This window comes from Myotis brandtii, unplaced genomic scaffold (genome assembly GCF_000412655.1).
Source record: "Myotis brandtii unplaced genomic scaffold, ASM41265v1 scaffold317, whole genome shotgun sequence".
In the NCBI taxonomy this organism is placed as follows: Eukaryota; Metazoa; Chordata; class Mammalia; order Chiroptera; family Vespertilionidae; genus Myotis; species Myotis brandtii.
The window spans coordinates 1,498,726-1,507,197 of record NW_005362155.1 but is presented as its reverse complement, the minus strand read 5'-3'; the positions used below and the strand labels follow the sequence as shown (position 1 = coordinate 1,507,197).

General features: G+C 50.2%; 1 protein-coding gene across 3 annotated transcripts in view; it reads right to left on the bottom strand.

The window, feature by feature from the left end:
* Window positions 1-2,041, bottom strand: part of FAM234A (family with sequence similarity 234, member A) — a 25,704-nt gene extending 23,663 nt beyond the window's left edge. For 2 of the 3 annotated variants that reach the window (XM_014543006.1, XM_005870348.2), the window contains exon 1: window positions 1,935-2,041. The gene's annotated coding sequence lies outside the window, so the exon portion shown is untranslated. The remainder of the gene's footprint in view (window positions 1-1,934) is intronic. The other variant, XM_005870349.2, reaches the window with a different exon arrangement.
* Between the last annotated feature and the right edge of the window lie 6,431 nt (window positions 2,042-8,472).

Genomic DNA, 8,472 nt, shown 5'->3' with positions numbered 1-8,472 from the left:
GTGCACAAATTTCGTGCACCAGGCCTCTAGTATTTCTATAACTTACTTGGATTTCTGCAGCCCTCTCAAGTCTCCTTTCCTTGAAGTTTTGAAAGACAGCATTCTAAGATATCTCCTGATCATGTCATTTGCCTGCTTAAAATTTCTTGAAAGACCCCTCCCTATTTTAGAAAAAAGCTCAGAAATGCCTGTTTGGCTCCAGGTCTTTCACCAACTGGCTCTTGCCTACTTCTAGTACCATCTCTCCCCAAACCCTATGCCCAATATTTGTTCCCCTAGTCACACTGCTGATCTTTGGTACACACTGTTCCTCTGCCTGTCTTCACCTAGTAACTCCCACTATGCCTGCCAAGCACACGCAAACCTGACCTCCTTCTTCACACTGCTCCACACTCACTGAGCTACAGGTGATAAAACCATAATCACCTAAGTCACTCTTGAATGCCTAACTCACAGAAACTGTGAAATAATACATGTTTGAATTTGTGGATGAAAAAAGGTAATAAATCATAAATTCCTATGTTTCTATCTCTATCCCTCTCCCTCTCTGGAATCAATAAAAAATATATATATTTTTTTTTAAAATCAATGATGAGAGAGAATCTTTGATGCACTGCCGCCTGCATGGCCCCAACTGGGAACGGAGCCGCAACTGGGGCATGTGCCCTGATTAGGAATCGAACCAGCGACCTCCTGGTACACGGGACAACGCTCAAACAACTGAGCCACACCGGTTGGGCCAGCTTACACTAGTTTTAATGGTTCTTGACACTTGAAGCCTGCAACAAGAACCCAGAAAACTGGTAAAATGCCCTAATAAATGTCCACTCGATATCAGGGTAATTTCCTTTATTTCATCCTTCCCTCCTCTGTATTTCCTCTTTAGCATGCTCCATATTTTGCTTATTGGTCTTATTTGTTATCTGTATCCTCCTATAGATTTAAAGTTCGCCGAGGACGGGAATTTTGTGTTTTGTTGAGTGCTGTATCCTCAGCACCTAGAACTATGCCTGGCACTAAGGAGACATTCAGAATTTGATGAGCTCCTCTAAGCTGCTGTATGGTCACTGAGACCTTGCAATGGAAAAAGAAAAAAGTGGCACAATCTGGAGACGGCATTAGGAAAACATTAGCAGCCAGTACTTGGGGATGAGCACAGGGCACAAGCGCCTCGGCTGAAATCACAGGGTTTCTTAATGAACAGCAAGGAATGGCACTTGCCTATCCTGATAACTTATCATTCTTTTCAAGGGCGAACTCTCTCCTTGTTAGCTCTCAGCCAATCAGTTCCTGGAGGAGCTAGAAACTCTTTCACTGTGTTCTCTTTTTTTTCCCCTTTTAAACTCTGCCTGGCTTTTGTTCAGTAAGACAGGCTATCTCTGAGGGATCTTCCCCACCGATGAGTAAATATCAGCTGAGCTTTGGGTTACTTTGCCAGTTGGTTTAACCATGTCCTGACAAGACGACAGGACTACCGGACCCTTGTGAGAGACTTCGCACGGACATTCCGTTTCAGCAGTAGATGTTTTTCGCTAGGCAACACCCTCAAGAGGATCCGTAGCCCTGCCTGGCTTACCTACTTGCGCAGGCAACACGGAGTGGGAAGTTTCCTACCTGGGATTTAAATCCCGCCTTTGAGGCAAAAGGGCTCAAAGTCAACGCAACTAAGTCCAGGCTGCGGAAACCAGAGCTGAGGATCCTCCGGGGCTGGAAGAGCCGGCAGAGCTGGCCGGCCCCAGCTCCTGCGGCAGCCTTTCCACCCACACCGCCGCCCCGACACGCGTGGACTCCAATGCCAAGGGGAGGTGGGCGCTGGCACGGGCCGCGTCCCTCGGGGCTGGGGTCGCCGAGGCGGAGAAACCCGGCACAGAGTGAGGAGGTGGGGCCCCGTGTGATGCACACGGAAAGAGGAGGACGCGCACACTTCCACTCACCTGCCGCCGTGCCTTCGCGTCCGCACAGCCAGCGCCGCCCCACACTCCTCAGCCCCGCCCCCAAGCTTCACTTCCGGTATACGGGGGCGGGGCGGAAGCGCGCCGGAATTGGCCCCATCCCGCGGCTGGCCTCGGTTGCTAAGCAACACTGATTTTGGCCACGCCCTCCCGGGGCAAGAAACTTGAGCCCTCGCGGATCCGGAGCCGCCCCACGGGCGTGTGCGTGGGAGTCCAGCGCCGCGGGAGCGTGCGGGCATCGCCACCCAGAGCTGGTCTTGTCAGGCCTATGGGTTTGAAGTTGAGCTGCTTGTGGCTTTACTCTCATTCCACGATTACTGCCGCATCTTCCCACCTGTTCATTGGCCAAGACTTTCTCTTCTCTGGTCCAATTTTCTGTTAAATGGTTTGTCTTTTTCTTAGCGCTCTTTTTTGGATATTAAATTTTTATCAGTGATTTGTGTTGAAAGTATCTCAGTTTGCATCTTGTCTTTTCACTTTGTGGTGAACAATTTTTTACTTTAATATAGAAAAATGTATCTTTTATGCATAGTATTTTTGTGTGTTTTGTTAAAGAATCCTGTCCTACCCCAAGTTCCTCTTCCACATTTTTTCTAATGGCTTAAAAGTTTTTATTTTTGTTGTGGACCAACGTTCGCGAGAGTAAGACCACCGACTCCAATTAGGTCTAAAACAGCAAGCGAGGATTTATTGAAAAACTGGCCAGTGACTGCCTCGGACTTCTCCACGCTGGGAGCAAGCCCAAACAGCAGCAGCAGCCTTGGGGTCAAGCAAGCTTTTATTTGCACAAACCACAAATATCCATCATAACTGTTACAATGCTCTACAAGCCACAAACATCCTTTTACAATACTCTATTCAGGGTTCTCACGCACAGGTGTGCTGACCAGGAACTTCCAGGGCCATGCATGGCCACCCATCCTTAGCCATATCCTTGGTCTTGTCAATTCTCAGAACTCGGAACAGGTCACCTCAACCTTTGCTAAGTCTAAAATTTTCCCCCTGCTACTTTAAGTTTGCTTTAAGCCTAGTGCACTACATTTTAATATTGAAGTCCTCAATTCAGTCAACGAGAGCAATGATTGAAAAATCAGACAGAGGCCAAAAAACCAGGACTACAGGCTTTATTATAGGAGAAGGACCTGCCGGGCTGTCTCGCAATGGGAGAACAGCAGCACGTGCAGGGGTGGGCACACCTTTTGATGGGCGCAATGGGAAGGGGTGGGGGGCTTAGTGTACTCGGCGCACACTGATTGGTGGCTTACTGCATTGTCCATATAGGACAAGGGCTTAGGGTATTTGGCAGGTGTGGATTGGTGGTCCAATGTATAGTCCAAATAAGGTACCTGGTTAGTCACTCAGGTATTTCCAGGCTGCAGGTTAAGTCATACTCTGCCCACCAGTTGGGGGAAGGGAGGATCTATCAATGATGATGTCAGTACTGCTTCCCACCCTTAATTCCAAAGCCTGTATATTCTAGCTATTGGGGACTATGGTCAGTGGTCTCAAAAAATGGCTATTGGAAATTCTTCACACCTTTGTACACACAAGCTGTTCCTGACATCAAAAGGTAGCATTAGTTTCCCCTCCCCTTGAATCTACATTGGCCTTTCAACTTCCTTTGACTGATAATGATAGGAGTAAAGTTCTGGGGTTTGAGCCTAGGCCTTAAAAGAATGGACAGTTTCCACTTCCTCCCTGAGGGCAGCCAGCTGCCATATATGAAGCAGCTTGGACTAGCCTGCTGAATGGCATGATCTCATGTACATGTGCAGAGAGAGGCCACATGGAGGACCACAGAGGGGCCCGTCATGTCAGTGAAGCCTTCTTCCACCTTCACTCAGCCCGGTTTTATACAAGCAATTTTGTGAACTCAGTCAACACCACCTAGAGTTGAAGAGCCCTGGGCCCAGCTAAGCCCTGGATGAATCCCACAGAATTGTGAGAAATAATATATGTTTTTATTTCACACTATTGAGTTTCTAAGTGGCTTGCTACACAGAAATAAATATTGGACCTGCTGTGAAATGGATCTCTTGATATGAGGCAGTGCTGTGCAGGATTCCACGTCAGTGACTCAGAATTTTGCAAGCCTTTGGATGTGTGGGTGGAAGTAGAGGTGCTTGTAAAGTTCGCGAAGCAGGAAAACAAAGAGAGTCAAACCCCTCAGAAAACAAAGGCGGGGCCAGTGAATTCTCACCAACAGGGAGTGGGGGCTTCTTTTTATACAGGTGTTTAGTGAGGAGGGGGGGGGGCATGAGCTGAGGAAGTTCCTGCCCCGGGGATCATCACGATATTCATGAAGGAGTCAGTATCTGTGTGGGGATTCCAGGGGAGGAGCCGGTGTCTGTATGGCCTTCTGTCTGGCACCCTGACCTGTTAGGAATTCCAGGGAGGGACCATTATCTCCATCACCATCTGCCTTGCAGGGGCATGCATTGGCTCCTGAGCTTCTCTTCGACCTAACAGTGCTGTAGTCAGGAAAAGCCAATCCACCTCTGGATATGTTGATGGTTCCAAAAGAATGAATCACTGTCGCCCTGGAGTAGAAAGAACCCCATGTAATCAACCTACTGTCAAGTAGTGGGCTACTCTCAAGGGAGAGTACCGCATCAAGAGTTCATTGTCAGTCTCTTGATGTGGCTAAGGACTAGAAGAGCCATGGTGAATGACAGACTATGAGCTCACAGGACAATCAAAAGCAGTAATCACAAACCTAACATTAATTCTACGCTTGATTTAACATTCACAAGTCATACGACAGGCACCTTTAGAATTCCCATTTCACAGATGTAAAAAAAATGAGTCTGAGAGTAGCTAAATATGTTCTCGGTTCCATAACATCAACCACAAACAAAAGGTCAGCCCTGGCTCTGACTGGTTTTGCTCAGTGGGTAGAGTGTCAGCCTGTGGACTGAAGGGTCCCAGGTTTGATTCCAGTCAAGGGCATGTACCTTGGTTGCGGGCACATCCCCAGTAGGAGGTGTGCAGGAGGCAGCTGATCGATGTTTCTCTCTCATCGATGTTTCTAACTCTATCCTTCTCCCTTCCTCTCTGTAAAAAATCAATAAAATATGTTAAAAAAGAAGAAGAAGAAGAAGAAGAAGAAGAAGAAGAAGAAGAAGAAGAAGAAGAAGGAGAACAAGGTTGGACCCATCACACACTGGTTAAGGGAGGACCACTAGCTTCTCCAGGTGGAGACACCTCAACTTGGACAGCCATACCAGGACACTGTTAGGTCGGAGAGAGCCCAGGATCGGATACATGCAGACATGTGATGAGACAATGGACTTCTTGCTAAGGAAAGAATGGGGGTGTGGGGGAGCAGAGATAAAAGAAATGAGTCTCAGGTAGAATAGAAGAGAGAGTTCTTAGCTGGAAAGAATGTCCAGTAGTTATGAACGCTACTAGGAAATCAAGCTTAGGACTGAAAATAAATGTTAGATTTGTCAGCGGGAAAGCCAGGAGTAACCTCATAGTACAGATTCCGCAGGATGGTGAGGAGGACCTTGTAGTATTGAGGAGTAATTTGGAACTGAAAAAAATAGAGACATACAGTATTGGACACGTATAGGCACTTCTCTATCTATCTATTGTTAGGTTGGAGGGAGCCCAGGATCGGATACATGCAGACATGTGATGAGACAATGGACTTCCCCTGGAATTTTTCCTCCATTGGGTCCCAAACTTTGCTCTCCTAGCTAAGCCCCTATACCAAGCTGCTAAAGAAACACCAGTGGGTCCCCTCTCCTCACCCTCCCTCGTTCGTCAGGCTTTCTCTAAGCTCCGGGATACCCTTCTGGCATCCCCACACCCCCTCTCCCGGACACCTTTAAGCCGTTCCAACTATTTACTGATGAAAGACAGGGAATGGCTATTGGGGTCCTCACCCAGTCCCTAGGGCCAGCCTTTACCCCCGTGGCCTACCTGTCCAGACAGCTTGACCCCACGGTCCGGGGATGGCAGCCCTGCCTCCGGGCTCTGGCTGCAGCTGCCATTCTCACCAAGGAAGCCCAAAAAATCTGCCTCCAACAACCCTTACAGGTCTTCTCCACCCACAGGTTACAGGATCTCCTGTCCCACCGATCCCTATCTCTCCTTGCCCCCTCTCGCAGGCAGGAACTCCATCTTCTGTTCCTCGAAAATCCTGACATCACCCTGGCCCAGTCCCCAGCCCTAAACCCTGCCACTCTCCTTCCCGCTGCCTCCACCCTACCTGCGGCAACGCATTCCTGCCCCGAGGTCGTCGAGGCCCTCACTCAGCCTCGGGCAGGACTCTCAGACTCTCCTCTCTCTAATCCTGATTTAACTCTGTTTGTGGATGGAAGCTCCTGCCTGGACCCCCAGGGACGTCGGAAAGCCTCCTACGCGGTAGTGACACCCGAGCGGACCCTGGAGGCAGCCCGACTCCCAGAGGGCACCACCTCTCAAAAAGCCGAGCTCATCGCACTGACATGCGCCCTACACCTGGCCAAAGGGAAGAGAGTAAACATATATACAGACTCCAAATATTCCTTTCTGATAGCCCATTGTCATGCTGTTATCTGGAGGGAGAGGGGCTTTCTCTCTACTAAAGGCTCACCTATTATCAATGCTAGACTCATAACCCGCTTACTTGATGCCTTACAGCTTCCCTCCCAGGTAGCCATCATGCACTGCCGAGGCCATCAGACGGACTCCTCGCTGGTTACGCGGGGAAACGCCCAAGCAGACGCGGTAGCCAGAGGCTTAACTCAGGGTGAAGGGTCCCCAGCCCCGGTCCTGTTTCTTTCTCTTCCCTCCATCTCCCCTCAATATACAGAAGAAGAGAGAAACAAATTCCTGCAGCGGGGAGGCTCACCCGGTCCTGAGGGATGGATCTTTTTAAATAACAAAATTGCTCTCCCTCGAGCCCAGACAGGGGCCATTGCCCAGCAGATCCACCGGTCTTTGCACATTGGACCACTGGCACTTTGGAAGTTCCTCGAACCCCTCTTCACCTCGCCCACACTGCGAGAGGCAATCACAAGTGCCTGCTCCTCCTGCCCCACGTGTGCAGCTGTCTCACCCCAGGGAGGGATGCGCCCCAACTTTCCCACACATCAAATGAGGGGACACCTCCCAGGGCAGGACTGGCAGGTAGACTTCACTCACATGCCTCCCCACAAAAAGACCAGGTACCTGCTTACCATGGTAGACACTCTGACAGGGTGGGTAGAGGCCTTTCCCACCCGCAAGGAAACTGCTGAAGTGGTGGCTGAGACCCTAATAGCACACATTATCCCAAGGTTTGGCCTCCCCACCTCCATTCAATCAGACAATGGCCCAGCCTTTATATCAAGGGTCGTCCAGCAGGTTAGCACCTCTCTTGGCATCTCTTGGAAACTACACATACCCTACCGACCACAGTCATTGGGTAAGATTGAGAGGATTAATGGCCTCCTTAAGGACCATCTAACTAAACTCTCTCTAGAAATTCGCAGCTCCTGGCCGGACCTCCTGCCCATGGCTTTGACAAGACTCCGGGCTACACCAAGGAGCCCCACCTTCTTAAGTCCTTTTGAACTCCTATATGGGAGACCTTTCTTGCTCAACCATCGTCTCCCTATCGATCCTCCTCCCCTGGGTAATTATCTTCCATATTTGTCCTTAATCAGGCAGCTGCTCCGAGAACACGCTGACAGGTTCCTGCCCAAGCCAGAACCAACTGACCAGGACTCCGGGGGACCAGCCCTTCATCCTGGTGACTCGGTCCTCCTTAAGAATCTACATCCAAAAGCCTTGGAGCCGAGGTGGACGGGACCTCACATCGTGATCCTTACAACACCCACGCGGCCAAGCTGCTTGGCGACCCATCGTGGCACCACCTCTCCAGGCTCAAGAGGACCCCGAAGCAGCATGACTTCTATAAATGTGATGTATTGGGCCCCACTAAGGTCCGCCTTAGCCGCCCTCCCCCTCCTTCTTCTCCTCCCGGCCCTGAGCAACCTACACCAACCCCCACCCGCTTATGTGTGGAGGTTCAAGGTCCGTGAAACCTACTACAAGAACGGCAAACAAGTCACCCGGCAGGTAGGATCTCAGGACTGCCCTCTAGTGGGATGCCAGACAAGGATACGGATGACTGTCGACATCCGGTCAGTGTACAATGGTGGCCGGCCCTATGCCTGTTTTGCTTACGACCAAGAGGACCCAGACAGGTGTAATCAAGATGTCGACACCTGTGGGGGTTGCCGCTGGAGTGGCTGTGTTGTCAATGATGCCTACAACGGTGGCTCCTTTATCTGGGAGAATGGGGCCTTCCACATCATAATCCGGGATCCCTGGGACCAGAGATGGGTTACGGGGGTTGTGGGAAAGCTATACTTAAGTAGTTGGAGCTCAACCCCTTCAGGGACCATTTACATCTCCCGGGAATATGTTCTGGCCCAAGAGGCCCGAGTCCAGGTCTCCAACAGCATCCTACAGGCCGAACAGTCCCTTAAAGGGAAGCTGCCTGACGCCCCCCGGGTAGAAGTCCTGTCTTCTTGGCTCCAACTTA